Source organism: Mesocricetus auratus, unplaced genomic scaffold (genome assembly GCF_017639785.1).
Source record: "Mesocricetus auratus isolate SY011 unplaced genomic scaffold, BCM_Maur_2.0 contig_13261_pilon_obj, whole genome shotgun sequence".
In the NCBI taxonomy this organism is placed as follows: domain Eukaryota; kingdom Metazoa; phylum Chordata; class Mammalia; order Rodentia; family Cricetidae; genus Mesocricetus; species Mesocricetus auratus.
In genome coordinates, this window is record NW_024429858.1 from 1 (window position 1) to 6,789 (window position 6,789).

The 6,789-nt window shown below is 41.8% G+C and overlaps 1 pseudogene; it reads left to right on the forward strand.

Moving 5' to 3' along the window:
* Nucleotides 1-5,979: 5,979 nt before the first annotated feature.
* LOC121138013 lies at nucleotides 5,980-6,781 on the forward strand (annotated as a pseudogene).
* The last annotated feature ends 8 nt before the right edge of the window (nucleotides 6,782-6,789 follow it).

Consider the following 6,789-nt stretch of genomic DNA (forward strand, 5'->3'; position numbering starts at 1 on the left):
CAGTCTCATAACTAACATAGCTTCCACGTGTTAACTTGGGGCTCAAGGGCTGCATAACCTGCCAGTCCAGAAAACTCATGCTAAAAATTAGTCAATATTAATAAGAGAGTATGAACCCTATTACATATTACTCACTTTGAATTATTGAAATTCTAAGCTGAGTATGATGGCTCATGCCTTTAATTCCAGCCCTCATGAGACAGAAGCAAGAAAATCTCTGCATTCAAGACCAGCCTGGTCTACACTGGACCCAGTGTTGGAGCGGGGAGGGAGAAATTCTACCTAACAAATAATGTATGTTTGGCTTACCATATATCCCTATAAGTTAATCTTATTATTCCTATTAATGTAATTGTTTTTTGGTTTTTCGAGACAGGGTTTCTCTGTGGCTTTGAAGGCTGCCTAGAACTAGCTCTTGTAGACTAGGCTGGTCTCAACTAACAGAGATCCACCTGCCTCTGCCTCCAGAGTACTGGTATTAAAGGCATACGCCACCCCCAACCAGCTAATGTAATATTTTTTATGTGCATAGTTGTTTCCATTTTAGCATAACATTAAAGGGTTTTATAAGTCAAATGACTCTACCTTCCGTGAGAATCAACTGCATGTACACTTGCTTCCATTTTTACTAAAAATTGTGCCATATTCAGTCTGTTTTCCCTCAGAGCAAGCAATAGTGGTGTGAGGTTATCCTGTAAAACAACAAAATAAACTTACATTTTGCCAAGAGTTGATGGGCACAAACATATGAAACAGGCAGAGTTTTAAGATGTGGGCTAGAGCTATAGGGATAAAGGAGAGTACATTAAAAGCTACCCTTTCCTACTCATCCTACTATGATTTTATGTAAGCTACACATTCTCTTCAAAACGCTGCCCCTTGTATTCAGTTGTAACATAAACCCTAGTCCTCTGCAAACCTTACTTTAATAGTTTTGCTGCTATAAAACTTTGCTCCCCTTATTAAGTCTACCTTGGTATTTTAGAGTCATGTAATTGCTCCCATCTAAATCCCAATGTTCTTGAGAACAGGGGCTGTATCTTTATCTCAAACACCCAATCACAAATACAGTAGCAAAAGATTTCACTGCTTTATTTGATTAATGAGCTAAATTTTCATGTCTAGAGCCAAAAAAATATATTTCCATTGCAGAAGTGTTGTATTGCAATAGAAAAACTTTATGATCAGCTACTGCTCGAATCAGTAGGGGTCCCTGGGAGAGCAGGGCCTAAAATTGAAGAAGACTAAAGTTTCATGCAACAGCCAACTTTATTCAGAGCATCAAACAATTTATAGTCAGAGGATTAAGAAGAGTCACATGAGTAAGGTGTTCAATCACAAGGACAAGCCACACATGGCCAAAACATGTGGTTCCACAGAGGCAAATGAATAACAACACCTGAAACAACCTCACTCCTATCGGCTACATCTAGGCAGAGCATGAAAACACATTCCCAGAATAATTCTGTGTTTTGAAGAAACTGAAGTCATAAGATTCTTGTCTTGTTTAATCGGAGTTTTCTCACAAGCACTCAGAATTCTTGCATGACTCTGTTCTTGGACTGTGTTCCAACAGTTGGGAAATATGAAAACACACTGCAGCATATGTAGCTTTAGTTTTGGCTTACTTCTTATTTGGCAATGCATTTTGAGCCAATCATTAACATTTGAAGAAGTGGGTTGAGGAAAGTGTAAAGATTTTTCTAATTTAGATACTACCTTCAGGTCAAGAGGACACCTTGCAAACATGAAAGCAAGTTTTCAGAAAGCAGCTGTACCTTCCACTCAGCCTTCTGCAAGGGGATATATTACTTAAGGTTTATTAAAGCTTGCCTGAGGATTCAGAAAGCAAAGTCAGTCACAAGCTGTAGAGGTCAGGCAGTGGTAATACAAACCTTTAATCCCAGGACTCAGAAGACAAAGGCAGAAGATTGAGCTCTCTGAGTTCAAGGTCACCCAGGGCTACATGAGATTACATCAGTCTAAAAGACTAATGGAGTTTACACCTTTAATCCCAGGACGCATGAGAGGTATTTAAGACAGGAACAGGGACTCAGAGCTAGCATTCATTCTCCAGCCACACTGAGAGGATACAGTTTGAGGCTTGGTGAGAGATCATGGAGACAGGATCAGCCCTTTCTGTCTGAGATAGAGGTAAGAGCTAGTGGCTGGCCTCTTTGCTTCTCTTATCTTCAGCTTGAAGCTTGAACCCCAGTATCAGAATCTGGATCATTTATTATTTGTGTTACAATTCACTGATTAGAAATTTAACAACTGTGAAGAATTTGGAATGTCACAGTACAGAGCCAAATTATATTAGGCTATCTTTAGCCCTCTAAATATACATGAATTATCCTCCTCTATGTGTGAGTTAACATCTTTGATCATTAGGTAAAATCCAATTACAAACAGACACAGAGCCCACATCAGCCAAAAGACTGAGTGTCACCAGATCACATCTGACGCCATAGCAGAGATGTCTCCACTTTGCTTTAACCATTCACCTGCTCACATCAATGAAATTGAAAACTGTCTTTATTTATTACTTCCTTGTTCTATCAATATAAATCTTTTATGAAGATTTGCCTCTACTTTGGAACATTCAGAGTAGGAACTTAAGGTAGCCTAAATTGTTTTCTTATACCATAGTCATTTATGTTTGGGCTTCCACTCCATGTAGTCACTACAGAAATGGACATCTAGCATCTTCAAAAGGACTTTAAATACTTCTTAGTAAGTGGTCTGTGAGTTTTCTGATATTATAAGTTGAAGAATGTCTTAACTGTTAGAAAGTTCAGTACAAATGCTTTCTCACATTTACTAATAATACTGTGACCCTAATGCTACTCTTTTGGGGGGTTCAGGTTCTTACCTGCAGCCTAGGGTAGACTGAACTGATGCTTCATGTTTACTATGACTCTAATTACTATTTACAGTTACTTGTCATAAGCCATAAATTAAAAGCCAATGACTTCTCAATGAAATCCTAATATTAATATAGATACCTGGAGACATAATTTATAATATGACAAATGCCACTAAATCACTCATACTGTGGAAGAGGAAAAAGTGTTGCTTGCAATATGCCCATCTTGTCTGTCTAGATAGTATAATTAACCAACAAGACCTACAGCTATTCCAATGGGAATTCCATTGCTTTCATGACATACTTTGCCATGCTGGAAATGAAACAGGACTCTGTGTATGCTCTGCAATCACTCCGCCAGGAAACTACATTCCCAAGCCAACAATACTTTTAAAGAATTGTTTTGAGATTTTTGAAATTTTTATTTACATGTATGTCTGTTGGTCCACATATGAGTATGTGCACTTACATGTGGGTGCCTGTGGAAGCCAGAAGAGGGTGTCATATCTCCCTTGTGCTCAAGAGTTACGTGTGTTGGTAAGCTGCCTGACTTGAAGGCTAGGAACTGAACTCTGCTCCTCTGGAAGACCAACAAATGTGCTTATCTGCTAAACCAGCTCTAGAGCCGTAGCCAAGAAAAATTTTAACATGTTAATTTAATATAATGTTGAAAACATAGAAATACATTACAATATACCATAAGCAAAGGGTTGTAGACTCAAATACTAACACAGACCAATAGCATTACACAGAAAAATACTGAAGTGGGTTCCTTGCAAACTGGAGCAGACTTGGGAGTTCTCTGCCCAGACACCAAATGAGATCATAAGAGACTGGATTTGATTCTCTAAGAGAAATGGCCCTCTCCACAATCTTCATAATGGTGCAGAAGACTCAAATGGAGCTCTGCTGAAATGCATAACACTTAGGGACCCTGCCTACTTCTCTTGCTGCTGCCTCTCTGCACCCAACAGAGAACGCTGCCCTAAACTGGTGAGTCTTTCAAGTCGTCGTTGGCACCTGCTCATTTTTGGACCAAGTGAAATCCCATGCTGAGTAACATCCCTCCCCTGGCATGGCCCAGGACTGTTGCTCAGACCATTTTGTATTTTGTGGAGTGTTCAATATCATGTTTGATCTACCTGCTGTGACATTTGGAGGTACAAAGATGTTTGTCTCTCTTGTTCTTCTCCACTTGCTTGATTCACAGGCCTCATAAAGGGTGACTCACTCTCAACTACCTAATGACTCTCCTCTAAACTGTAGCTGAAGTTTTTTACTCTTTACTCTTTGGGGGCCAAACACCCAATCCCCCCCAAAATACACAGAGACTTATTCTTCTTAATAAATGCCCAGTCTAAACTTGGCTTTATTCTAGCAAGCTTTTCTAAATTAAGTTAACCCGTTTATCTTCTTCTATATTTTGCCTCTAAACATCTTACCTTTCTTTATTCTACATGTCTTTCTTCCCTTCCTACCAGTGGCTGGCTGTGTGGCTGAGTGGCTGGCCCCTGGCATCCTCCTCCCCTTCTTTCTGCACTCCTCACTCTTCTCTTATTTATTCTCTCTTCCTGGCAGCCCTGCCTGTTTCTCTCTCCTGCCTCGCTATTGACCATTCAGCTCTTTATTAGATCAATCATGTGTTTCAGACAGGCAAAGTAACACAGCTTTACAGAGTTAAAGTAATGCAACACATCTTTTCATCGTTAAACAAATATTCCACATCATACGAGAATGTAACACACCTTTAACTAATATTCCACAACACTAGATAGCTTTTACATACTCCCAAACATACTTTATCCTAGGGGAGAAACCAACCAAACAGACTGGCAAGTTGCTGTAACAGCATCTGGCCACAGTGTAAATCAGGCAATGGATTTCAGTGGCCTTAAAAAGGTACCTTTCATGTTAAAATCTTGCTGACTTAGAACGACATATGACATAGTGCTAAATGGTAGGAGACAGATGCCGTCAATAAAGCCTGATTCTACCTCTGAAACTCCCCCTGCCTTTGCCAGTCTTGCACAGCATTTTACATTCTGTAACTCCATGAAAAACTCCCCATTTCTCTAGCCTCCTTGGTCCTGCTGTCTGTCTCTGCATCCAAGCAGTCCCCTGGCTAGGTGCCAGGGTCCACTCATGGTCTTTCTTAGATGGCACTGACATCTGCTGAGAACTTGCCTCCCCAAATAGGTGTCTGCCTGGATCCTCCAAGGCTTCCCAGTGTACCAGCCAAAATGATGGATTTCATTCAAATCAAAGCTCATCATTTACCCCTTCCATAGCCCCTCCCCTTTCCTACATCTTTCTCAGGCTCAGTTATCCTTATCCTTCCCTGCCCCCCACTCACTCAGCCATAACTCAGTACTTATGCAAGTGGCTTTAAAATAAGAGGGTTACAACTACTCTTGTCCTCTACAGCAAAACTCTTCAAGGAATCTCACTTTTCACTGTCTGCCCAGACTGTCTTTTGAGGCTGAGGGTCCACTACTCTTCTCTTTGTCTTCAAACTTTTCTCTGTGCACAAGTGAAAGTGATATCATGTCCTTACTTTAATAGTGTTTTGAGGACTGGAGAGATGGCTCAGTGGTTAAGAACATTGACTGACTGCTCTTCCAGAGGTCCAGAGTTCAATTCCCAACCACCACATGATGGCTCACAACCATCCGTAATGAGATCTGGTGCCCTCTTCTGGTCTGCAGGCATACATTCAGACAGAATACTGTACACACACTAAATAAGTAGCTTTTTTAAAAATAGTGTTTTGATATAATTGCTCATTTACCCAGACCTCCTACCTTATTTAAATCAAGTTCTTATGTTTAAAAAGATTCAACTGTTTTCCCCATCTTAAGATTTCACTGTCTGAGCCGGGCGTTGGTGGCGCACGCCTTTAATCCCAGCACTCGGGAGGCAGAGGCAGGCGGATCTCTGTGAGTTCGAGGCCAGCCTGGTCTACAAAGTGAGTTCCAGGACAGCCTCCAAAGCTACAGAGAAACCCTGTCTCAAAAAACCAAAAAAAAAAAAAAGATTTCACTGTCTGTTAAAAGAACTTTTTATTCAGTATAATTTGGGTGAAAGGGATATAATTCTATAGTCTCTGTGGCGGTATGAGTTTGGCTGGGGGTGGGGCCCCTGGGAAGAACGCTGGGAAGTGGCTTTCTGGGCTCCTGGAAGCAGAGGAGGAAGATGAGCTCTACCAGACTACTTATGGGGCTTTCACAGAGGAATCTGGAGATGATGAGTATCAGGGAGACCAGTCTGATACAGAGGATGAGGTAGACTCTGACTTCGACATTGATGAAGGAGAGGAACCATCCAATGATGGAGAAGCAGAAGCGCCGAGAAGGAAGCGCAGAGTTGTCACCAAAGCCTATAAGGAGCCTCTAAAGAGCTTGAGGCCTCGAAAAGTCAGCACCCCAGCAAGTAGCTCTCAGAAGGCCAAAGAGGAAAAGGCACTGCTGCCCCTGGAGCTACAGGATGACGGCTCTGACAGTCAGAAGTCTATGCATCAATCTACAGCTGAGCACACACGACAAACATTCCTTCAGTTCAGGAGTGGCAAGGACAGTCCAGGAGGTGAAAGGGTCCCCATTGCGAGCGACTGCTAATCCAGGAAGAGCTGCTCAGGGAGGCCAAGATCACAGAAGAACTCAATTTATATTCACTGGAGATCTATGAAAGGCTGGAGGCTGACAAAAAGCAGGTTCACAAGAAGCGCAAGTGCCCTGGGCCAGTAATCACCGACTATTTGGTGACAGTGCCACTTGTTGGGAAGCCTGATCCCAAGGAGGAGAATGTGGACGTGGAAGGACTCGATCCTACTCCTACAGCTTCTGCACTGACTGCACATGCTGGGTCTGGACCTGCTGTCCCTCCTGCTCACGCACCTTCATCACATTTAGTGATGATGCGACATT